The sequence below is a fragment of the Tamandua tetradactyla genome, chromosome 8 (assembly GCF_023851605.1).
Source record: "Tamandua tetradactyla isolate mTamTet1 chromosome 8, mTamTet1.pri, whole genome shotgun sequence".
NCBI lineage: Eukaryota > Metazoa > Chordata > Mammalia > Pilosa > Myrmecophagidae > Tamandua > Tamandua tetradactyla.
The window spans coordinates 46,608,232-46,634,829 of NC_135334.1; the positions used below are offsets into that span (position 1 = coordinate 46,608,232).

At 39.7% G+C, this 26,598-nt stretch overlaps 1 protein-coding gene across 1 annotated transcript in view; it reads left to right on the forward strand.

Moving 5' to 3' along the window:
- MAML2 (mastermind like transcriptional coactivator 2) overlaps positions 1-26,598 on the forward strand; it is a 341,806-nt gene that overhangs the window by 116,788 nt on the left and 198,420 nt on the right. The window lies entirely within an intron of this gene.

The window sequence follows — 26,598 nt, forward strand, 5'->3', positions numbered from 1 at the left end:
TGCAAGCATAGGGTTTAGGTTGAAGAGTAGGTTGAGCTCTTTCCATTCTTCTTTCTAGATAACAGGTTTACATCATCTTCCTCTGGCCTAGGAGGCATGCGTGAGAGGAATTAAGCTCCTACTAATACCTTGTATAAAGACGCTGTTTGTGGGGTGCCCATGGACTGGGGACTCGTGGGTCTGCAGAGATACTAAATATGTTTAGCAAACTGAATATGTAACTCTGCCTCAAAGGATTCAGTACTTGTATTAGCCCTAACTTGTCCTGGTTTACTTTTAAAGTTTTACAGGATATATTTGGGGGCCCCATTTGGCCTAAAGCTAGGTGGATAGTCTCATTGTCTTTCTTGCCTCTAACAAGGGTGTTTCAATTTCGGGATTGGAAAGTATCATTCCACTGCGGAGGGTAAAGGATAAAAAGTCCAAGGTTGGGAAGATATGGATTAAAGACAGAGAAGAGCCAGCAGAAGCTGCGGCAGCTGAGGGCGTGACAGCTGCAGCGGGTTCCATTCAGTAGCAGGTGGGGAACAGGAAGTGGCAGGAGGGAGCCATGGGTCGACTTCCACGGTTCAGTGGGTGAATCAGCGAACTGCTCACTGACACGGTCGGCCTTTACTTCTCTACACTGCACCGGAAAAGCTACTGCCCCTTTCCTCCCTCGATTCCCTCATCTGAAAGACTGGATAACAATGCATATTCATTGGAGGAATTACTGACGAGTTTCTCATTCAGAAGCAGTGAAAAAAAAGTAATAGTAAGGACCTGTGAAAATGTGAAGCAAAGCAGACAAGTAAAAATAACAGGAAGTAGGAGAGAGAGAGAGCACTCTGTGACCCAAAACATTCTGTGTCATCTGCTGGTGTCATAAAGGTCATAGGCCTAAATAAAGATTTGCTACCTAGGAAGATGCTGGGGACCTGGTCTCTGTGAGCCCATCAAATTGCCCGAGTATTTCAGGGAGTAACTAATCCTCCAAGAGCTCTTATTCTCTGGGTTGACATTGTTCCATCCCAACTCCATTTTCTTTTCAACTTTGTTCAAACATGCATGGCTTTACTACACAAATGACTCATCACTTCATGAGCTACATGCAGCAGTTCCTTGAGCAGATTTCCCTTGCTCCTGGAACAAACAAAGGGCACACAAGAGGCACGTCTCTTGTGGACTGGTTCTTTTCAATTTTTTGAAGCAAAGAAGGTGAGGAAATAAGTCAACCCAAGCTCAACTACTCAGGATCTGCTAGACGAGCCACAGAACTCCTTTCCAAAGGCACAAGATTTTTTTCTTAATCTTCAGTCTTTGCTTTCTAGTTGGACCTGAGTTTAGAATCTCAATTCCCAAGAAAGGGAAAAACATGTGCATTTTGGGCATTTTTGTTTATTTGGGGCATGTGCAGATGACTAAGAACTTAAGGAGGAAAAGCCAATTTTCTATAGTTTTTAGCATGCTGACTATTTGACAGATTCTCCTAAAATACTGCTGCCTTTAGAAGGTACTGTGGGCAGCCAACCACTGCTATTAGAGATGGAAAACTTGGCCTAGGACCTAGAAACAAATGTACAGTGTGTTCCCCTTGACCATGAGCACATCTCATCTGGAGATAACTACATCAACAAGTCCTGGAGTTTTCTTAGTTATCTAAACCTTCTGCCTTGGAATAGAGTTCATGACTTACCAACCTTAGCAACCGTTTCCTATTTTGTTGTGTACTTTCAGAGGAAGAATAGGAGCCATAGAGGAAAATGGCAACTAATGATGTCAGAGAGTTTATATCCTTTATAACATTTAATCCTTGTGATAATCCTTAAAAAAAAAAAAAATCAGTGCACTTTTCTCCATTCTACATATTTTTTTAAAAACCAAAGCTCTGAAAAACTAAGGAACTTATTTAAGGTCTACTGGCTATAAATGGAAGTGCTGGGATTTGAATCTAGAATTTATTGACTCAAAAATCTATGTTTTTCCATGGGTGAAAATCTCCTTGGCAACATGGGATATAACTCCCAGGGATGAGTCTGGCCCTTGCATCTTGGGATTGATAATGCCTTCCTGACCAAAAGGGGAAAAGAATTGTAACAAAATAAGGTATCATGGCTGAGAAAGTTCAAATAGAGTCAAGAGGCTATTTTAGAGGCTACTCTTACACAAGCTTCAGCAAGGTATTGTTATTTACCATGATTTGCCAACCTCCAACCAAAACCATCCCTGCCAACCCTAAAGAAAAACTAGGGCTCTATCTGAGATTCTACATGTTCCATGCATTAGGATTAGGTTTCCAGAAACCTAAAACTTCCAGATGGTTTCCTAGGCCAGCTAAGTCCTGAAACCCAGAGAGGTCAGCCTTTCCAGAACATCAACTAGTTCCATCCTCCTATCCCATATTATCAACAGCCCTTTTCAACATGAAAAGCTTAGAACTGGCATAGCCCAAATACCCCTAAAGATTGGAAGAAAGATCAAAGGAGAAGGTGTAGTTATAACAGAGAAAATAAGATTTAACAAATAAGTATGATTACTGAATCATTATATTGATATTTCTTTTAGTCTCCAGTGTCTTGAAGCAGCTAGGAGGAAAAACCTAAAATTGTGAAATTGTAACTGATATCAAACCCATATCAAAGTTCTGCAACTACTTGTTACAATGTACTTTGAAATTTATTTCTTTTTTGTATATATGTTATATTTCACAATAAAAGATCTATGTTTTATCCATGGCAGCAGTTTACCGGAGTAAGCTGAGCCTGGCCTGTGTTGAAATTGTGCCTTTTCCTGGTGCCAAAGAAGGATTCACTCTTTATTATTCAAATACTCAGGCTGCATGTGTATTGTATTCCATAGTAGTTCTGAACATCAATAATAGACCACATAAACAAATACATATTTATATATATGTAATTAATATATTACATCTATGTCTGTGTGTGGATGCATTTTTTTTTTTTTTTTACAATGCTCTCTTTGTTCCAAGACTGACAATGAAAATAATTAGACTTTTCTGTTGGGCATCTGTGTCCACTTTAACCTGATCTGTTTTGTCTAACTTTTCTTTGCAAAGCTCTCCAATGCATTGTTAGCCTATCTGATCCTGTTGTCTGGAGACCGCAAAGTATTTCACATCTTACCCAGGGAACTGATCACTTGGAAGGAAGGGGGGGTCATTCTTTACTGACTTTTCCTAATTTAAACCCATTGAATGTTGTTTCAACTGTCATTTTAAGGGTAAAGAAAAAGCAGTGCATCTGTAAAGAGCTCTGTCACTGCTCTCCATGTGATGACTAATGGTGGGGAACTTAAAACCTTATCCTTGGTATCTTTGGAGTCCAGACAAGTCAATGCTCTCTTGGGATGAGTAAATATCAGCCTGTTCCCAGGAAGATTAACTGGTAAGATGATGGAGGAAAACTGCTACCTTTTTAGAGGGTTATACTTAAACTGCCATCTACCCTTCTTAAGGTAGAATCTCTGATGATTTATTTCCATGGTGCTGTAATTTCTAGAAATAAGAGATATTTTGTACAATTTTATGGGTAATGGTAGTTTCTTTCCAAGGCATTGATTTTGGCCTGAAGCTTCATGTTTGCTAATGTACTATACTTACTGACCTTTCAATGACCATAAAATAGCACAGAATCAGGGGACCTGGATTCTAGAACTCCCATTCCTGGCTGTGGACATGTAGGCAAATCCTGGTCGTCTTACCTGTGGTAGAGGTAGCATCACCAGCCTTCCTCACAGCCTCACGCTGAACAAAAGAGAAATGCATTTTGGGGGTTGTAAGGGCCTTAGTGGGAAGCAAAGTAGGGGCTTCGTGGTCAGAAAGTCTTAAGTTTGAACCTAGCTTTGCTACTCATTGCCTGTGTTGCACATTTCCTAAACCTTTGTGTACCTAGGTTATCTCATCTGTAAAATGGGCTAATAATAGTCACTACCGCATAGGATAGCCATGAGATTCCAATGGACTGTTGGTGTGGTTGGGTGGCAAAGGCTCACAGAATTTATGTTGCTCACTCCCCCTAACTAGAAGCTGAGGAAACTGAGGCCGCTCTTGGTGAAGTGTCTTACATAAGTTCATTTACCAACAAATACTTAATGAATTTTATCCAACAGTGTGCCAGCAGGAATTCAGAGCACATTGCTTAACATTACCACCCAGCCTCAACTCTTTGGGAGACTTTTTTTTTTTTTCTAATGAGAGCGCTTTTTGCTCCTTTATTTCAGGAGGAATGCTCCTATTATGAACTCTTTCTTGTTTATGAGTTAATGGCTTATTTATAAATTATTTATGGACCTTGTTCTTTCTTTCTTCCTCTCTTTTACCGTCTCTATTGTTTTCTTTCTGCTCACACTTCTGTCGGAGATTATGAAAGGATGGTGAGCGACAATGAATTCACTCCTGGTTGGCAGCCCTGTCTCTTGAGAGAGAAAGCTCATTCCATGGCTGTCAGCTGATAAGATGATGACAATCTCTGCTTCCTAAAACATCTCCTCCACTCTTCTGGCTTCCGGATCACCACTTGCTTCTTCTTCACTGGATCCTCTTCCTGGGCCCACCTCCTAAATATTAGTATTCCCTGCGGTTCTATCCTTAGTCTCCTCATTCTGGTGCTGTCCCTGGATGATCTTATCCACTCTCGTGTTCTCGGATACCAGCCGTCTAACACTAACTCCTAAATCAGGAGGAACGCTCATATTACTAGTTCATATTACTAAATCCATTATCTTGAACTTGAATCTCTCTCTTAACTTCTATCTCGAAATGCCTCTTGGGAGCTCTGCTTGGATGTTTCATAGGCACATCAAACATATTGTGTCCAAAAATGAGCTCACTAGTACCCCCCAAACACACACGCCCACACACACTGTTTTCCTCTCCCTGTAGGCCCTAATTAATCATTTTCAGCCCTAGCCCATGCTCTGCACTCATCCACTTTTCAAATCTTGTCCATTTTGTCTTGACATATCTCTTGATTTTGACCCCCATCCCCTCACTGACACAGTTGCCTTCGTTCAGTACTCATCTTTTTCTTTCCTGGATTATCACAGTAGACTCCTAACTATATTCTTTGTAGCCCGATTCTCTCCATTCTGTCTAATCTGTTCTCTGTATTTAGCCAGAGATAATTTTCTAAAAGAAAATTTATCTTTTTGCTCTGCTATTAGGGAGTTCAAATTTATTAGCATAGTTTTATTTCTTTCCTCCTCCACTGTATGCCCTGGGTGCCACTGTGGTCCATTTACAGTAAGCTTGCCACTTTTCCCCAAGCACTTGTCTTATATAAGATTAGTGCCTTCAGCCTAGAAATCCTATTTATAACCCTCTCCTCTCCTCCTGTCCTGTCCTGTCCTCTCCTGTCCTGTCCTCTCCTGTCCTGTCCTGTCCTGTCCTCTCCTGTCCTGTCCTCTCTTCTCCTGTCCTGTCCTCTCCTCTCCTACCTTGTCCTCTCCTCTCCTACCTTGTCCTCTCCTCTCCTCTTACTAGTTGTCTCTGGGTCCTTGTAAGTCAGCCCTTAAGAAATACAAGTCAAAGGTCACTGCCTCTGCTAAGCCTTTCTAGACTTCTCTCACACCCAGTTATTTGTCCTTTCTTCTGTGTCCATAGCCCTTTATTCATAATTTTATACTGTGATGCCTTTTTATATCTCTCTTTCCTCAGTTAGGCCCTGAGCTCATCAAGTTGGATAGCAATGTCTTTTTAATTTCAAAGACTCTATCACATTGGAAAATGTCTGACTCACAGAAGGAACCCAATAAATATTTGTTGAATGAATGCATTTATGATTATTAAGACCTGGGGAATATCAATTGTTTATCATCCTATATTCGTAGTGAAAGATTGGATTTTTGGTAATCATTTACTAAATAACTCCCCTAGCGCTATGCAAACTAATTAAAAGAAACCCTTCATAAGTGGCCTTGGCATCAAATTGAGATGTTCAAAGTTTGGAGTTAGGATTTCAAAAAGATTTGTTGTACCCTGTGGTTTTCAGAGACATAAAGGTATTTCTGAATTTATTTACCTTAAATCACTCAAATAATTTGAGGAAGAAAAAAAAAACAAACACAAAACACTTGCATTTAAGCTACTCTGACTCCAAACTTCTGACTGTTATATATATAAGATTCAAAGATAGGTGAAGACTACAAATCTAAATATATTCCAGTAAACAGATAAAATGAAGTTAGCATAAAGTGCTAACTTGAAATAGTGCATATATGAAGCTATAGGCAAGGAAGAGACAAAAGAATTTCAAAAACTTTACAATTTATAATTGAACCAATTATATTTACTTATAATATAATGCAAATAGCATTAAAAGTTGAATGATATGTCCTTACATTGGTAATTATAAAATAAAGTGTCATGGTAAACAACTAATTGTCTAATCTTGTGCCTAGAGATAATAAATCAATAATAATTATTATAATAAACTAATATTTGTTGGGCACTTACCATATGCTAGGTGCTGTGCTAGCATTACTTTACTTAATCCTCATAATATCTCTTTGGCACAGTTCCTATTATTACTTCTGTTTTACAGATGAATAAAATGTCTCTTGGAGGGGTTGAATTACTTATTGGAGGACAAACAACTAGCAATTGTAGTGCTAGGGTTTGAACACAGGTCTAATGGTTGTTCTATGTTGCATGAATGACTTTTAGTCATCTTGATGTTATACTGATTACTATGTGTTTGACAAATTAGTTGGCAAATTTAGAAAAATTGTATTTAGAAACATCTAAAATGATGAGGCATCTGGCATGTGCTGTAGACATTACTGAGAAGGAAAATAAAGCAAAATTCATTGAGAATCATCAACCTTAGGTATTACCTAACTATTGGCTGTCTAAATCAACTAAATCAATTGGAGTTTGCTTTAGTCTCCTTTCCTATCAAAATCTTGAACACCGATTGCAGCATATTCCTGTTTGTGTTCCCCAAATCTAGAACTCTTTTGTGAGTAGAAATGTAGGAAAAAAGTATTTCTTTAAAATGTGTTAATTCCATGAAAGACCACTCACTTAGTACCCTGCAAACTAATGTACAAAAAGAGCCCTCCTAAGTGGCTTTGGTATAAAATTGAGACAATATATACTTAAAGCATAGGAGAGTTTAAGGTCTGTTGTTTGATATAGAAAAGTTTCCTGCTGGAGGGTAACTTTAAAGAAGTGATGGTGGGTTCTGGACCCCTGGTAAGTGTAAAAGTACTCAGAATAATCACAATTAAAACAGCCTAGTCTGAAGACTTTATAATGCCTTTTCCCTTAGTTACCTTCAGAATCTCTGTCCATCAGAGTAGGTGAAAGGCTGCTAATAAAGAATACAAATCATTTTTTTTCTTAATCTCTGATCCCCAGAGTTCAATTTGTAAATAATAGTTAGGGTTGAGCTGCCTTCACTATAAGATTTAAGGGACATGGAAAATGTCTCCCTGTCCCCAAATATTTTGCCCCTAAAAATAGTTCCAGGTTTTTAAAGGTTTTTAAGTCTTTAGTTGCTCTCTATTAATAAATAAATATCCCTGGGAGAAGGGAGTCCTTAGGTCCTTATCGCATCCTTAAGTATTCAAACTGGATAGCTGCTAGAAATGAATGTTCCCCAGCCTACTCTCAACAGATTCTGATTCCATAGTCTGGTACCCAGGGATCTGCATTTTAACAGACACTTTAAGGTTCTGATTTAGGTGGGCTTCTGGATCCCACTTAGAGATAATGGTTAATTAACACTGGTGAATTGGAAGCAAGATTAGAGAGAAAAACTGAAAAGTTGCCAAACTCCAAATTTATCTCCTTTCAAATACCATCCAGGCCTAGCCTTGCCTTGCTTGATTCTCAGGTTTATCTGACCTTTGCTATTTCAAGTATTACCAGGTGAATTAAATTAGACAATAGCTCCTCAAGTAACTGTAAAAACCAAGAAAAGGAAAAAAAAAAAAAAAAGACTTTAGTTTGCTTTAAATGGTTCTTTTAATAGCCCCCAAAATCAGCAGAAATGCTAAAATTTTAGAGCAGAATGTACAAAAACATTCTTGAATTATATTTCATTCTTGGGTGCCAGGCACGCTGGGTTTGTATCACAAAACACTGAGATAATAAAAAGCAGGTGCTCTGTCAAGTTTCTTTCGTAATTGGAAACTATGAGTTGATGTATTTCACAAAATAGTTTTGACAGAATAACCCCAGCGGATGATTCCAGTACCCCACCCCCACCCCCCATTCATTGAATGAAATAGGAATGGGGCAGGGGCTCCCAAAGAACTTAAGAACAGAGTGGTTGAAAAATTAGGCTAATACTTTTTATGGCATGTGGAAAACAAATAGTTTTTTTAAAAAATCACTTCAATAAAAGCATGGTCAGTTTCTAAGAGCTTGTTGCATATGCTGGAGACTGAGTTTGGGAGCTTAGTTTAAAAAAACTTGTAAGGGTGCTGGTATGGAGAAAACAGGAAGACAACTTCCTCTCTGAGTATACACCATTTCCTGGGGAGGAAGTAGGGGCTTTTCTTTTTTTTTAAGTTCTTTGTTGACTCTGTAACGAGAGACATTTATTTAGTGATGACCATGTTTATACAAGCAAGACATAGCCCTTTAAAAAAAATAAAATCCTAAAAATGGCTTCTCTACTGATAATGGCGCGGTTTCGAGCTCTTAGATTACTTGAGTTGGTATTTGCTGTATGTTGAGATCTTCATCAATTTCCTAACAGTCAAGCAGACTGGACAGTTTTTAAGGGACGGCAGTTAATCACTAGACTGTGAAGTGGATTTCAGCACTGCCCCTATTTTGAATACTGTGGCAGGTCCTGAGGCAACCAGGCATCTAGGCGCCCGCGGAGGGACGGGCATCACCCCGTGTGCCCCGACAGGTTGTCACCCAAGGGCTGCTTTGTGCACACAGATAAAAAAGAGGCAGCCCCAGGCTATGGTGTAGATGGGCATAATCTGTGATTAGTTTGGTGTCTGAGATACCTACTGGCTGAAACTTGTTTATAACCAACTTCTCCTGAGGATGAAGCAGTATCATTAAAGCGACCATAAAGTACCCACCCACTTGGGGAATTGTGAGCATAAACGAAGAGCCAGAAGAGCCCCCAAATTTAAGATGGTGCCTTCCATTTACTTTTCAATAGCGAACTTTAACATGAATGTTTGGCCAGAATTTGCCCTATAACCTTTAAGGGGCTTAATAGATGGGCCAGCGAATAATTGAAATGACATCTTTGCAGCACAGTGTTACCCAGCAAAAAGCGCACACAACAAAAAGCTATGCTCAGAGCACCCCAGAGCCATAGATTTCCAGATTACAATAGAGAAGTCTAACTGGCGCAGTTACAAGAAAACAAGTCCTTTTATTGAGGGCAGAGTAAATCTCACTTATGAAAACAAAAAGGGAAGCAGACTTAGCATCTTTCCTTAGGTTACCTTGAAAGAATGTTGTGGTTTAAATTTACTGTGTTTTTTCAGGAGGATGGATGGTATGTTAACTACCCTTTTTATCCTTGTCTGTATAATTTTTGTCTCTTTTATTTACCAAACTCAATATTTTTAAAAGATCTTTCATAAACCATACTTTCCCCGGTATTCCTTTTTATATCATCATTTCCCCAGAAATTTCCATAATATTTGATAAATAATATTATGGAGAAGTAGAGTTGGCCCAAAATTCACAGCCAAGACAGACTTTTATATTCCCACATAACTGACCCTATTTGAGTACGGTGTTTGCAAGCAAGAATAAAAGAAGAAAGCATCCACAATCTTTTATGCTAGGTGTAAAATAGACAAAATGAAATAGATTACCTGATGACTCTTGGCCTCGCAGTGGCTATTTTCACAATTTCATCATCCCTACAATACAAACATTCCAGCAAAATGATTATTTTTCCATTGTATTAATACCTCATCAGTCACCACAATTATCCCTTTTCTGAAGTAAAATAAGCTAATTTTTAATGACATATAAGCTAAATTGTTTTCCATGTGCACAAACCATGTTGAAAAGATTAAGGAACTATTTCTAGATATCTGATAAAGAGCCTTTATTGCTTAACCTGCTCAATAAAGGAAATTAATTCCATCTTAATACAAATTAGGAAAGCATTTAGAACCACAAACCTCATATAAGGTACTGTTATTGCCAAGATACCAGTTTCCCTTTAGGCAACACAGGTAAACTTTATTCCTCCTTAAATATGTTTTTTAAAAAAAACAAAAAAAAAAACTTCTAGTCACAGCTTATGTGGACAATGTGAGCCAAACACCCCAAGGACTGAAAACAAATTAGAGTTTTGTCTTCTTTTAGGGATCAACACCTTAACTTTCGATTGTTTTTTACCCTGTGCCAGAAATTGGGGAGTCTTTCTAAAGGAGTAGCAAAGGGAGGAATGGAAGGAAGGAGGCTGATCTTTAACCTTTGAAGAGAAAGATAAGGGTCCTTCAGCCATTAGCCTTTAAGTTAGGAGAGGAGCAGAAGGCAGCTCCTGAGCAGCAGTTGCAATAGTAACCAGACTTTTGCAATAGTAGCCAGCCCGCTTGCCAGATAAATTTAGCCTGTGAACCACAGCATGCCATAGGAGCATGGCCATGGGAATCAAACAGCTCTACTCCTTACCGTGTTTGAAAGCATCCCTTCAGCTGCTTGCTGCTCGGACGCAGAGTATTAGGCAATAACAACGTGTCTGAATGGAAGCAAACTTAACGTGAGATTCTTGAAAGAAGTGACTATGTCTTATTTATATTTGCATCCCAAATACAATGCCTGAAATATACTAGACACTAAATACATGTAGAATATATAAACAGTGACGGAGCATCTGCAAAATGCCAGGCATGGTGTTGGGGCTGCAAGGATGGTCCCTGGGAGCTGACCCCAGTGTTGTAGAAAGGATTAGATGAGATATGTCGGTAGGTTTGCTGCATTAAAGTACTCTGAATAATCGCTATTAACAAAACACTAAATGTAAACAATCAGGTCACTGCTGTAATTGTGCAAAGAATTCGCAGACTGGAGCGTTCAATTACGTGGCGGCCATATGGTTATGCATTTCACCGCGTCGACTTCATACTGTAAAATTCACACGTTGTACAAAAAGAAATCACACCAGAAAAGTACAGGCTACTACAAATAGTAGAGTGAAAAAATGCGTTGCTGAAGTTTACTGCTTAAGGAACAGACTTACAGATCTGAGCTTCCAATTCTTAGGAATTTCCTGATGCCAATTTAGAGAGGCCTTCCAATAAATGTAGAGAATGAAGGATACAAAGAAATGAAATGTAGTAGAACAGTGATGAGAGGGGAAGGTAAATGATTTAGATTAGATGCAGCTAAAATTACCTCCAAAACATGTCAAATCGCTAAGACCCACTTTGGCAGAGGGCCAGGGGATCTGGATCCTTGTTCTCTCTGGGCTACTAAGTAGCTGTGTGAATTTAAGCAAAGTTTTTCGCCCGTCATGTGAAGGCGCTGAACTATCCTTGATATGAATCGTGCTTAAAAAAAAAAAACACCTCTGGGATTTTACTGATCCCTTTTAATGCATATGCTTTTATCTATATAAATACAGCAATAGAATTATAGGCCCATAATTCAGTGACCTCTTTATTATCCTGAATATAATTAACTTGATATTACAGGTAAGGCTGTGTCAGCAATTCCTTAATAATCCCTTTCAGGAGGATAGCTCCTTTTCAATCTCCTTTATTTTCACAACATTTATATTTCTGTTCTGTTACAGAAGTTTCCTGGAACAATGCATTTTCCTTAGTCTCTGTGTGTCATCCACATTAGACTCTGATCCCTTGAGGAATTATTCCTCTTTTATAGTCCTCTTTCATAGTACAGGGATTGGCACATAGTAATACTCAATAGATGTTGAATGAATGGAGTATTTAATCTACTTCGATGGCAATAGCACATCTGGTGTACTTGTCAGATGTCTTCCATTCGCCCCCTCCAGATTCACCTGCTTTTCGTCTTCCTCTCCGTAGGTCCTTACTAATTTTAAGGCCAACTGGCCTGCAGGACTCTCTCCTACTTAGTTCCAGAAAACTGTTCCTTCCCCAGTTCTTTAGGTCTAGGGGCTGGTGACTGTTAACCCTGGGTTCCTACGTCATCCATCCCTCATGGCTCCCCTACCTTCTACCTACTTCCAAGGAGGTATCCTCTCCCCAAACCATCCTAATTTGAGTGTGCCATCTATTTCCTGCCAGCATTCTCACTAATACAGTAGGTGAGAAAGAAGGAACATCTTAGTTTAAAATGTAGGTTTTTTTGGCACTCATATTATTAAGAATGGCTGCATTGAAATTGGATTTTTTTGTGAACATCTCAACAAATTGTTCCTCGTGTAGGCAAAGAATTCTTATACATAGCTGATCTTCATTGATTGACTCATTCCAAAGTATGATGTTACAGATTCATTTCAGCGACTGCACCACAAATGTAGTCTATGTTTGAATTAGCAACTGTTTATGTTCATGTTTGGTCATTTATGTTTAAATGTACTTCTCTGTGACTTGGGACCTCTTGGTTGGAATATAGTGCCCCAAAAGAAAGAATGTCATCTTTTTCTTTCTTTGTAATACTTCACACCAAGAAATTTACTGGCTGGCTGACGTCTGGAAAAAAAAATCTGGATATTTATGAATTGTGAATATGGCCTAATAAATATGGAGCCAGATCTGACAACGAACATTTTGCACATTTTTTCAGTCTAATTTGATAGGACTTGTTACATTCTTTTCCAGAGCCAGCAATTCTTAACGAAGTGAAATAACCAGTTGACTAGTATATTCATTGTGAAACAATTTAGAGAATCATTAAAATGTCCATCCTTTATATAGTGTTAGACATATTAATTCAGGCAACTGTCCAGATGTGCCTTGCCTTTATGATTGATGTATAATCACCATGAGTCAAGAACTTTGTTTTGTTTACTGCTAAGTTCCCAGTGGATGAAACTGTGCCTGATTTCTATTAAGTGCTCAATAAATATCTGTTGATTAAATGAACTTACTGGAATTTGGCTATATTATTGCTGTGTTTAAGTTTGTGAGCACCCTGTTGTTAATGATGAAAAAGGCAAATTAAGTTCAATTAATTAAGATAAAGAAAAGAAAAGTTTATGGAATATTGTTTCCAGTTCATAAAACCAGAGTTAGAAGTAAAGCTTGCCATCTTCATGGTTCTCTTACATGGAATTGTCTTTCCTATTATTATTATTTTTTTTCCCACTGTCATCTCTTTGCTCACACAGTACCGGCAGGGAATGGTGCCATTGCCCTCTGATGGCTTTGTACACTAGTGCTTCCTTTCCTCAAATGGTTGCTTTCAGTCAGACCCTTAACACTATCTCAACATTTCTCCACCCCTGCCCCCGCCCCCCCACACAGACAGTTTGCACTCCTGCAGTTGTTAATTTGTCAGAGCTCAGAAGTTCCTAAGAAACCAGCACAAAGAAATGGCAGTGTGAGGCATAAGCATAACCTGAAGGAAATAATAAATTTCTAGAGTGTTGCTGTGAGGAGCATACTAACTTAGGACATCTTTCTCTGATGAAATCTGTCAGGCTCTTAGCTTTCCAAATGTGGGAACTTTTGTACTTGTTTTCTTCTTAGGCTCAGGATAATTCCCAAGAGAGATTCCATTCATGCCTCATGGAGAAACAGAAGAAAAAAGAATGAAGTTGAGCTAGTAGCTTGTTAGACGGGGAATTGTATTTACTCTGAGATCTGATTCAAGAAATGGATTTGGAATCTGAGCAAGTCCAAGTTCAAGTTTATCCATTTCTCAGCTGGGCCACGTAGAACTCAGTCACAGGTTCTCCTAACCAGGGAAAGTTACAGCTCTCTAGAACACCGAGTGGACCAAGTGTAAGTACGTAAGAAGAGACTGTGAGCAAGTCATTAATTAGAATCATGTTTACATTTTTATTGTGACTGATCTCTCATCTGTTTGAACTCAAATTCTCACTGTCTTCCAATAGGTGATAATAATATAAATAAATTCTTTAGATATGTATGAAGTACTTACATTTTTATTTCCTAAATTACCACAGTTGATTTTGGGTCACCTCCCCACCCCTCATCTCCTCATCCCTCAAGAGAGAGTTTTTTGGTAATATTTTCTTCATGCTAATAAGTGATTCTCTTCCTAGTGGAACTGAAAACTGAACCCTACTTCATGAAATGGTTGGTCTTCATTTTGACGAGAGTCCAAACTGATGACATATAAGGAGTTTCACATTGATTATTTTATGCATCTTTTATAGAAAATGTGGAGACTTCTGGGTGGGTTTGGCTTTCTGCCAACTGATGTTGCCACTGTTTCCCCATGATGCGTGTTCGCATGAGTCAACAGAAACCTTTTTGACTAAGCAGAGTTAGATTTAGCAAGACTGTGCATATCAGCGTGGTGGATGTGGGGAGAACTGAGTAAAAGTGAGTAGTGGGACCTCACACAGATGTACTGACAAGTAGGTTCCAAAAGCCCCATACCACCTCACCTCTCCCGAAAACCTGATGGACAAACAAGGCAGCGCTCAGCTTTGCCATCACTTGTTCATGGGCCCACAGTCCAGGAGAATCTGGCACCGGATCTCAGGGTGCAGCCTCCCTGAACGGGGCCCCAACCCAATACCTAACGACTCAGTCCTTCCATCCTTGAAGTCAACCTTCCGAGGAAGGTCTCTGGTGACTTTTAATCTATCATCGTAGACAAGAAGCACATGACTTAATAACAGCTTAAGGGGGAAAGGCTGAAAAAGCATTTCACACTGAGGTAGTGGTGGGAGGGGGAAGCAAATTCCTCAGGCTGCAATAATAGAAATAAACTGGCTGAAAGAAGCTAGGTATCAGTTAGACTTAGGTTTGACTGTGAATAACAGAAAATGTGAAGCAACAGTGGGTGAAAAGACATTGGTATTTATTTTTCTCTTATAAAGATGTCCCAAGGTAGGTGGTCCCAAGGGTGGGATGCCCTCCACAGTCACGGGGTCCATAGTCCTTTCTCTTGCTGTTCTGTCAGCCTTAGCTTATTTATGACTTGCATGCTGAGGAGCAAGATGGCTGCTGGAGGTCCAGTCAGAAAAGAGGAGGAAGTAGTAGCAGTAGCAGTAGCAGAGACTGCTCTTCTCTTCAAGGACACTTCCCTGAAGTCTCTCAAAATACTTCCATGCAATGCTTCTTCAGATATGTCAGATTTCTCTCCCTTGTGGAACTTTGCTCATGTGGTCTTCTCTTCCCAGAGCAATCTCCTCCATACTCACTCCCTCCCTTCACCTGGCTAACTCTTGCACATCCTGAATCATCGCTTCCTCTTTAAAGTCTCCACTCCTGTCCTCTCAAGACAGGGGAGATTCTCGTAACCTCTGAGTGCTGGTTACACTTAACTGCAATTGCTTATTGGATTGCCTGTCTTTCCAACTAGACAGTATATACCTTGTAGGCAGAATCTGGTATCATCCTCAGACATAGCATACTGTCTAGCACATAGTATGTGACTGATAATAGTATTGGAGATTGGAGAAGATACTCAAGCGCCAGCTGAGGAAAGGTACAGGTTAAGGACGAGGGAGAAGTGGTAGAAGTAGGAGCAAGGGGGACTGAAAATTAAATAATTGTCTTCTTCCTTAGTTCCCCTTAAATTCTTTCTGGAATAGTGAGATTGAAGCATGTGAGGGAGCTGATTCTCTCGGGTTACTTGGATTGCCTCCCAGCCCCCAAGGAATCAGAGCAACTGTACAGTGGAATTTGAAATACTGGCTATGTTAATGGAGGTCACGATTACTAAGACTGGATTTACAGTTATGAAAATTGACCCAGATTTTTTCACTATTATTCAAAATTAGTTATGTTGAAGGAGGAACGAGGGGTCTCTTGGTCTATGGATTATCATTAATGTTTCTCTGGTCTTAAATCTTGTTTGATTTTTGTTATCTTTTCTGGAGAACGTGATTGTGAATCTCAGTGAGTAGGGCCGTGCTTTGCGGGCTTTCTTACACCAAAAGCATCATTTGCATATGAGCAGCTTTGGCCTCCCAGACCTAGTGGCCAGGGCTGACCCATTTCTGCCTCTTCTTGCAGTGATTTTTATAGGCACCAAGTAAACACAAATACCTACCACCATTTGCTTCCTGTGGCTTCCTTAAAATTCCATATTTGTAGATGAAACCTCCAATACCATCACCAAAAGAGTGACATGCAGCTTTACATGTGATTTATATTGTGATCTGCAGGATCCTCTACACAAAGAGAGGCCACTGGGCTGTGGAAGGTATGGGTGGAAAACAAAAAAGGGGGAGTGGGAGTATGAGACAGGAAGAGACTGGGAATTCTAAGTAAGCTCAGCAGGCAGAGGATGAACTGTAATTTAATTTATCATTTTGCTTAGCCTGATTTAGCCAAGTATAATAGACAGGAGTAGTTTCTTTTTGGGGTGGAAGCGGTGTCTGAGGAGCAGTTCAGACCTAGGGTAGACCTTCTGCTCCCAGCATAAGGATGGGGCATCCTCTTTACCCACTGTGATTACTATGGGATTCTCCAACCTGATATTGTCCATAAAAGCGTGGTCAAGCAGTCTTACATTTGAATTTTTCACTGGTTCAATCAGTTCAATGGTCAGTCCCTGCCTGTGCCATTTTGGTACACAGCTCTCCAATTCTTGGCATCCACTTGCCATCAAAAAGTCAGTGCTCAAGCAAACAGGACAGCACTTACCCAAGAGGAGGAGTTTTAAGCTCATGCAGCCCAGAACAATGGTCACCTTGAAAAAGATTTTCCAAGCAGAATCTTTTTCTGAGGCTGATTGGAAATGATGACTAACCTCTCTAGAAGGAAAATCACCCAAGTAGCTAGGATGAGCTATTTATTTTCCTGATTACTGCAAGAGGGCACGTGAATAACAATCTATTGTCTCCTCCATTTTTGTTTTAAAAAGCATGCAGTTGCTAATAATGTGACTACAATGTATTAGTTAGCAATAGTCAAATTCTGCTTATATTTATCCTATAATTTATTGTTAATTGCTTTGCTTTTTAAAACCTGCTCCATTTAGTTATCTTTGTTGTAGATGTTTATGCTGTGAAGCAATACATTTAAAAATGCATAGTTGGTCAGAGAGGTTTAATTCTCTTGACATGTACAACAACAGTGTTTCAATTCTATAAACAAAACCCGCTGGAACAATTAATCATTAACCTACTTGCTTTGGGGATTAAGGGAGAGAGAGAGAATGTTAACTCTTGTGACTTACTGTAAATAAGCAAGAGAGGAAAGATGCTAGAGCAGGTACTTTTTGTTATGCAAAAATTGGCAGTTGTTTTCATACTCGGATTATAATTTTGAAATAAATTTCTAATTCCCTATTTTTAAGTACTATGCAAATCTGACCCTCCCCTCTTTACTGGGTCATTTGGAATTGTTTGCAGATCATCTGCATTGATAACCTTTCCCTTGGGTTGCAGTTCCTCCGTGCACATTTCCCCTCATTTTTTTCGGACCCCAGTAAATCACACCTCGCTCTTTTCCTCTCTCTGCCCGTTTGGCTGGTAGCAGAGGTTAGATCGATATTTTTTTAAAGCAGGCACCCAGAAGGAACAGAAAATTCATATTTAGTTTTCTGAGTTTGTGAGCTGATGAAATAATTAAATGTCTCTCTCTGCACTTTACCACAGGAGGAGATGGAGAACTCCACCATCCCTCCGTCCTTCCTATAAGATCTTCCCCTGAGCTTTGCTCCTTTGCCCATCTACTCCCTTTTGATGCTCTTGGGAAAATATCCTTATCTCTGACCTGGGGCTGCCCAGTACTCTCAAGCAGTGAATTAAGGTGTTTCTGTAAACATGAGTAAAATCTAAGAGCACTGTGGCATTCTGTATAGATTCAGATATACCAACATATTTCTCTCAGGGTTACACCAGGATCTTCCCTGACTTCACACAGAAGATAATATTTTTTTCTTCTTGTTGGAATGTGCATAATTTGGAATGTGCATAATCTATCAACGGTCAGGTTAAGAGGAGGATAAAAAAAAAAGGCAGGAAAAAAGATCTGGTTTATGTAGCTTGGCTGCACAATCTGAATATTTAGCTCTCCTAATTTCATTTTTGCCCACATAGAAACAATCACAGGGAAAAAGTTGACAGTCTAAGTAAATTATGTTTCCTGTTTTGCAAGCATATATAACACAGAATGATATTCATTATCATTCGGAATTTTTAAGTGCTTTAATTCTAAGTATAAAACCTCACCTATTTGACAGTATTCCATTAAATGTCAGAGAAGCTGGAGAGGTTGAGGGACAGGGACAGGGAAGGATCTGAATTGAACCTCAGAAGCATTTTAATGTTTTCCCTTCAGTGTCTTTTATTCGAGAGAATAAAGGAAGGGAAAGGAGCCAATGGACTCAGCCCTATAGCAACATTTTTCCCCAAGGAATTTCGTATTTAGTTCTTGTGCCTTTGGCTAATAAAAAAGACAGACACATTATTTCCTCTGAACAAAAGAAAGCAACATTTTCAAAATGTGGTTCTTTTACTTGTAGATTTTCTAGATTTTTATCTTCTCCAGTTCAAGATTGTAAACTAAAAGGAACAAATTATTTAATCCAACAAATTTATTCTCTCCTTGCAGTAAACGGCTTTGCACTAATGTGGCCTTGATTTTTTGCTCAGACAAAATGAAACAGAGGAAATTATCTAGTGGATTCAAACTTGGGAGAGAGCCAAAGTACATAATTTGAGCCTCCAGTTACTCCCTTTACCAAATTATCCTTAAACTCTCACCTTTACGTTGACTATTCCTCTGTAGGCTTCGACTATGTATATACAGTATTATCAGTTCCAGCACTTGGACTGAATTGACCCATTAATAAAATAGCTAAACTGGTTTAGTTAAACCCCACCTCCTCATCCCCTCCTGCCCACCTAGTCTCCAATTCAAGAATTTGCATCAATTTATTAAACTGACCACCTGGACAGCTATTACAGAGTTTCCATCTTTCATTTACTTCTGTGACTGTCAGTCTTGTTTTCTTATTTTGGGGCCAGTTCTAGATCTTTCATTATGGTTGGGTAGGCCCATGCTTTGTCTCACTTGGTACCACTTAGAGAACAAACCGTACAGATGTAGCAGCAATGCTCAGGTCCTCTACCGTCCGGGTACTCTCCCCTCTGCAGACACAGGTACTGTGAGAATTAGAAAGGAACAATGGGAAAAAAGAAAAGACCATGTGGTGAAATTTGTCCCTTGGTGGGTCAAAGTGATATATGCAACCATTTAAAATGAGGAAACCATCTGGTTAAATCAAATTTATGTTTCTCGCACTTCTTAAGAAAAAAGGATAAAGATGGAAGAAAAATAAAGCAATTTGCTCTTCAAAAAGAAGTTTCCATTGTGTTATAAGGGAGAGTGCTTCATTTGAAATTGGTGAATACATGGCTGCTTTGCATATGTTCCAGAAAACACAATTTGTCTTTTGAACCTCAGAGAATTAGCTGCTTTGTTACTGTTTCTTCTTATTTCTGCAGTTACGCATGTTACACAAACAGGAGAGCTCACAAACTTCTATCGGCCGGCCTTTACCGTGGCGTTCTGCCAAGTGAATATTGCAGTCTGATCAGATTGACAGTGTCTTTCTAGCTGGGGAAACACAATGCCACACAATTTCCATTCCCTCAACATTATGTTTTAATCAATGAAAGATGGCAGGAGCCAAAGAATGAATAAAATGGTTCCTGAACCACTTACTCAGGTTTTAATGGTAGGATTCCTGGAGTTCACAGTCCTATAAATTATTCTCTGGCATATGTTCCTCCAGAATTTTTATTTAAAAATAATTCAATTCTGATGCACACAAGGTCAGGGTCAGATGGCCTGCATGAAACAAGCCAGGTAAATTTCCATGATTCAGGGTCACCAGGCAATGTCTAGTTGCAATTGATCATTCATGCTGGCATATGTCCCAAGAATATTTTGTCCCCCAAGTAGGGGCAAGCTGACTGATTGCCATTAAGAAGACTGGAAGGCAGTCCAACTCTGCCTCCAGGGGATCCGAAGGCTGAGAGTAGGTAGCTAGAAGGCATCATTCCCAAGGAATGCTAGGTTAGAGGCAAAATTCTTCTTTGATCTTTTGAAAACAGGTATCTTTAAACAGTTTATGTTGACAAGACTTGGGATGGAAGACAAAGGATATACTTATAAAATCACAAAATGCCTAACCACAGATAAACATGTTTTTTTAAAAATCATAGGTTCTTAGAGATCTGCACACTTTTAAGACATCTGAGTCCTGGTGACAATAAATGACTCCTGATCCAGGGCTCTTTTCCTGATGGGCTCCATCTTCCTGGGACCCAAGCTAGAACAGTTGTGTGGCAATGATACCGTTTGCTGTGAAGGACTGCAGACAGAGTCTGAGGCCCTGCATGTAGAGAGTCTGGTCAGTGTAGCATCTACCTTTTCTCAAAGGTGAGAGCAAATTCCATACTTCCAGAAAGCCAGTGGTTCCCTGACTGCCCATCTGCCCCCCTCTTTTGTGTCCCTTGTTCCCAGCCCTGTTCTACAGCCTGTGGTTCTTGTACCTTGGCTCTGCGGAAGGCTTGGCCTCACTTGATTTTGAAGCCTCTCCTCTCCTGCCCTGGACTCTCCTTACTCATGGGATGTGAGATTGCAGAAGTGGAACCTGAAAGTATCTTATATGTTGGACATCATTCCATGCACGGATTTCTGCCAGAACAACCTCCATCCCAGCTGGGCTTTATCCTCTTAAACTCCTCTAGTTGGTCCTAGACACCAACTTGGGTCTGAATACTTACTTAATTGAACCCTTCTTTCACCTGCTGGAACTGATTTAATTATAGAAATAATTAAGTACTATATTATTATGTCTTCCTTATGGTGCCAATTCTACTGCCTGTTTTAAATATCCTCAGTCCTTTTAATCATTCTTATATAGCAATAGCTCATGTTCTACCTCCATCTAGCTTGGCATGTCCTCTGAACAAGTATCAATTCGGCTATCTCCCATTTAAAAGGGGGTATAGAAAACTGAATGCAATATTCCCTATGTCCTCTGACAAGAACAGAGTAGAGGAGAACTACTCCTGTGTGTGCAACATCAGATAGCATTGATTATTTCAGCAGCCACATTATATGACTAGCTGGTATTGAGATCACACTCAACTAAAATCACCCTCTACCCCAATGTCTCTTTCAGGAAAAGCCCTCAGTAAAATTCTGATAACTTGAATTAAATTAAATCCTTTCAACATGCTAACTAGATTGTTTCTCTCCAATCCTGATATTCATATTTTGATAAATTGATATTTTATGTCCAAGTACAGGGAAATATATTTATCCCTGTTAAGCTTCAAAACTTCATCTTTTTTTTGGGTTGGCTTATAGTTTGTTGAGTTGTCATTGATAAATTTTATTGTATGCATATACAAAATTAACCTAGTCATTGACACAAATTATTGAACAAGGCAGAGAAGAGGTCAGAGCTCTCTGGCATGCCATAAGAGCCTTGTAGGTCATGGCTCACCCATGAATCTGCTCTAGATGTAGGTGTGTGAGTTATTACAAATCCTTCCAAGAGAGGTGACAGGTACGATCATGAACTCTATGGCCAAGCAGACCTGGATTTCAAAATCTAACCCTTCCCCTCAGTAATGGTATGGCCTGGGACAGATTCATTAAACTTTCTTACCAACAGACCCCTCATCTATAACAGTACCTCCTTCCTCAGGTTGTTAGCAGGTTTAAATGAGGTTACACTTTTGAAGTATGGACCAGTTCCTGGCACACACTGGTCCGCCGTCAATGCCTCCAACCTCCCCCCTCCTATGAAATGTCTACATTCTGTATATAAGAATATCAGACTCCGTGTTCATCACCAAAAGAAAAAAATTCAGTGATCTATTAAAATAACCTCATCCATGGCACCTTTTTTTATTTCTTAATAACAATTTTCAGTGTGAAATCATTTCCTTGAAAACAGAAGTAAGAAAAATAGGAAATAGGGTTTTTTTTTTGTCTTTCTTTATGTCGTCTAGTAACACGCACCATTAACCTCACTCCTATGCTTTCCTAGTATGCTTTGGCTCTGAACACCTTATTGAAAGCTTTTTAGTTATCTTTAATATTTTATAATAATAACAATAAGCTTAAGCCACCTGGGTGAAATGCTAAACATCCTAGCTCCATCGTTCAGATGGATTCAGATGTTTCCCCTTGCGATGGATTCTTTTCTCAATATAGACTTCACTTCCCACCAACATTCCTAGATAATTCAACAGAGACACCTGCAATTGAGTCTATCAACCAGAACAAAGCAGCAGGCAAAGGAGGAAACAAGTAGATTTGGAGTTCTAATCACTTATGCTGTATGCCTACAGAATGGATGTGATAAAACCCAGCACGAATTAGTAAATCTATCAGGAGAAAAACAGATTTGCTGTCACGAGTCAGCCAGTGGTGCTCCAATTTCAAAGCTGTAGATTTTCAATTACCTGAAATTAGTCATAGTGGTGGGAGACTACTTTTCTTTCTAGTCTAGCCCACGAAAGTGTTTAAGCCTGTTTCAGGTATTTCAAAAGGAGAGTTTAAAACATCCACTTCTAATGACTTTTGAGTCGGTGTTCTCTTAGGAGTAACTCTTGATCATTAAAAGCACTAAGATAACATACACGATTTACTAAGTAGTATATTAATAACTGTAAAACTTATACTATAAATAATGTCCAATAGTTAAAAAATACTATTTCAATAAGAAGTCTAAATTAGGCCCTATTGGCTTTAATCATAGAGTGGAAATCCATTTTATACACATTACCAAACTCTCATCAAATCATACCTTAGGGCACCAATAGGGAAATCACCTCTTATTAAACTAGATATGTTAGGAGAATAATGGATGCAGAGGTGGTCATTTTTAGAGTGGAACCAGATGTAGAAAAAATCCAGTCCTTAGCACTGAACTAGAATCTCCTCTTTGCTTGTAGGATGTAGCTGAATTCCAGGAACATAAGTCCAGTGAAACGAGTAATGACTTCTCATCAGTGGTTTGGGGGGCATTTGCATTTTTTTGCTTGTTTGTTTAGCAGGTTTTTTTTTTTAGGTTGAGCACACGCACGGCATTTTCTGATGCTAGCCCCTTTGAATGCTGCCTCATAAGTTTTTCCTGCAGCACTTCCTTTCAGTGATGTTTCACATGTGCTTTTTTCCTTCTGCCCACGCTCTGTGTTCACCACCAAATTTCCATCGTCAGTCCCCTCCCACACACGATTTCACTTGCTCACCTACTCCTCGACCCTTCGAGCAGTTCAAACTTCAACTCATGTTTTCATTAGACACCATGGAGAAAAAAAAATTTTTTTTAACTTCCTCGAAAAGGGTAGAAAGTTCATGTAAAGGACTTAATATTTTCAAGAACGTTTTCTTCTGTGAAGTCTCCCATTCCTGTTTATTGCACTTGCCACAGTAAGAATATATGTCTCTCTTTGCTTGTGGGCCCCCCAAGACGTTTTTCCTTGTCAACTGGTTTTTGTATCAGAAGTTCTTAATTATGAGTCAATAAAATAATGCAGTCACACCCCCAGGGAAGAGAAGTATCTAGCCTGAATATCTCGATTATTTGGGCTGGGGGCAGGAAGGAGATTTTTTGCTTTACATCTTCTACTCAAGCTAAAGTAGATCTTTAAAACCTGAATTAGAATGGTGATAGGAACTGCTTAAATCAGACTCTCATGTCACGTGTTATACCCTACCAACTTGGGAAAGCTTAAGGAAAAGAAAACTAAGGTTTCAAACATGTGCTTGTTTCTAAGCACAGATTTGGCGACTTCTCCCATTGCTTGCACAAAACCTAAGAGTTCTCATACAAGTGAGGTCTGTTTTCATCACTTTCCAGCAAAGATTAAATAGCAGGGTGCTGTAGTGATGACTCTGGTTACTAAGATTCCATTGCCAAGGCAGAAACATCAGAGGGACAACTCCATTTAACCAGGGGCCAAGTGTACCTCAGCCACATGAAGGCCAGGCTGGATGCCAAGGGACTCAATCAGTATGCGCAGTGCCAGAGTCAGAAGCAGGCACCTCCTCGGGAGCACTTAGTCCAGAGAGTGGCATGGGAAATATCAAAGCCAGAGGAGGACGATAACAGGTGGGCATTCCTGGCCAAAACAGAGGCATTTAGAAATTCTTCATCGCTTTAGGTAAGTCACAATGAGAGTTCGAGCAATTACTTCCAGGAGGTCACTAGGCATGGTACCAACAATGATTCCTTAAGTGAAGCTAAGTTTGTACCCTAGTTTGTTCATTCATTCATTCATCCATCCATCCATCCATCCATCCACTTAAATATCTATAGAGTACTATTAGATGCAAGGAAATACCAAATGCATTTATTTTGGCATCAATCATGGGTTAATTTGAAGGTCTGAGAAAAATATAGTAATGTAGAATCTCTAATCGAACAATAAAATCTAAAATAACAGTGGGCTTTTATGAATCACCTACTATATGCCACACTCATTTAGCTATGGCAATTAACTTCTAAGGAAAAGGCAAGTGAATGGGTGCTTGGGAACTGCTTGATACAGAGAGGGGAGAAAGGCCTCTCAGAGGACAACTGAATATACCAGCAGTTTGAAATAAGGCTAAAGGAGCATAATTCAGGGCACTAGGTAAGTCCGAGAAATAGACAACAGTTTAGAAGCAGGAGCCCTCCAGGCATTACTCACGTTTTTTTCTTTGAACCATGATTTTAAAATCAGTAAAACTGATCTCTTTAACTCCAATGGCATTTATCAAAGCATACAGTGCCCGTAATATGTGCCTGTAATATTTTGTGCTTATAGTAAGTAACCTCGGTGTGAAGTCTCTCTGTATAAGGGACAGTGAACTATAGTTGTTAAGGGGTCAGGCTCTGATGCCAGGTACTATTGGGTTCACATCACTGCTATGGCACTCCCCAGCTGTGTAAGGGTGAGTGATTTCAAGCTGTCTGTATAAGTTTCTCATCTGTAAATCGAGGGTAATAGTTTCTAGGCATTGGAGTTTTTACATAGTGGTGTTTCTATGTAGTGAAAATAAAATGATGCATGCATCATCTGTGTTGACACTGTAGCTAATTATATAAATAACAAGATTTTATAATTATCATTCACTCAGCCCCCTCCTCCATCACTTTACCAGTTTTGTAATACACTTCTGGTGCATCTATTCTTTCCAGGGAATCCTAAAAGTACTCTAATTCTCCTATGATTTCATAGGCAATTTGTAAAAGCAATGTATAATTCATTTAAGAGCAAAACCTAATTATGCTATATTGCTGAATACTTTCCTCGAGTGTGCAGTACTTATTAAAATAAAAATATATTAATACTTATTAAAATAAGAAAAAGTAAACTATGCCATCCATCAGAAATGAGGCATGTGTGGGTTCTGGGCATCTCGGCTTCTTGAACTTTAATATGTATAAAAATTCAGATTTTCATCCAGTAATTCTGGGGAGAGGCCTGAGTGTCTGCATTTCTAAGGTCCTTTCAAGCGATACCTGTGCTTCTGGACGATGGCAGAGGATAAAACAGATGCAAGCTGTCAAGGCTGACCTAAGCCTATGAAAACAAAAAAACTGAGGAGTAGGCTGGAGAGCACCGAGAGCAGTGAAAACATGCGGGAGGTTCTAAAGCGCAACTCTGAGCCTTCCTGTGCATGTGAAAGTTTGAGAAACGCTGAGTACCAGCATACAAATCAACCCGAGTCTTGTCAAGTGCCGCTTCTCATTCAGTAAAGCTGAGGCGGAGCCTGAGCTTCTGCATTTCTAGCAAGCTCCTAGGTGATGGCGGCACTGCTGGTCTGTGGACCAGATTTTGATCTAGACCCCAAACCAATAGCAGTGACAGAGAGGACAAGGCTATGGAACCGGAGGGGACATTCCTTGGGCCTGGAGTAGTTTCCATGACAGCAGTTGTTCTGTGGAAGACCCAGTGCTCAGCCCCCACAGACGTGGCCGAGCCTCTCTAAAAGGCACCACCCTCCTATGTTAGCACCTGTGAAAACATACTGCAAATAGCCTATAAAGAGAGAAAAACCTGCAGTGGGACACCTGGTCAACCTGCAGCTGTTCAGCTGAAAGCACGCACCCTGGTTTTAACACTGCGCTGCTCCTGTTCTAGCAGGCCGATGCCCCCAAGGTCCCATTACTTCTGAAAACTGCATGTAAAAGGAGTCCCTGCAGCTGCAGGACCCCGGGATGGAGGACAGAGGGCTTTACCGGAGCTCTGTCACTCCACTGAGGAGTGGCTCTGCTGAGAACAGCTCAGCCTCTGTGGACCATTTCTCATTCGTACACCTAATACATTTCTTTAAATCAGTTACTTAACGTCTTTATATAGTGGATTTGGGAACTGTTGAATGAATAAAACATAAAGAGAATTAAGGAACTACTTCAAGACTCTGCATTTCTTCCTATGAAGGTTCCTCTGGGGTGAGGGCTAGGGCGGGGGGAGGGGCGGGGAGAGTCATAAACGTTTCCCAAAATGATTTAGTGCCAAAGAGCAAATACTGGAAAAGCGTTCTTTTTTAAAAATCCTTTTGTTT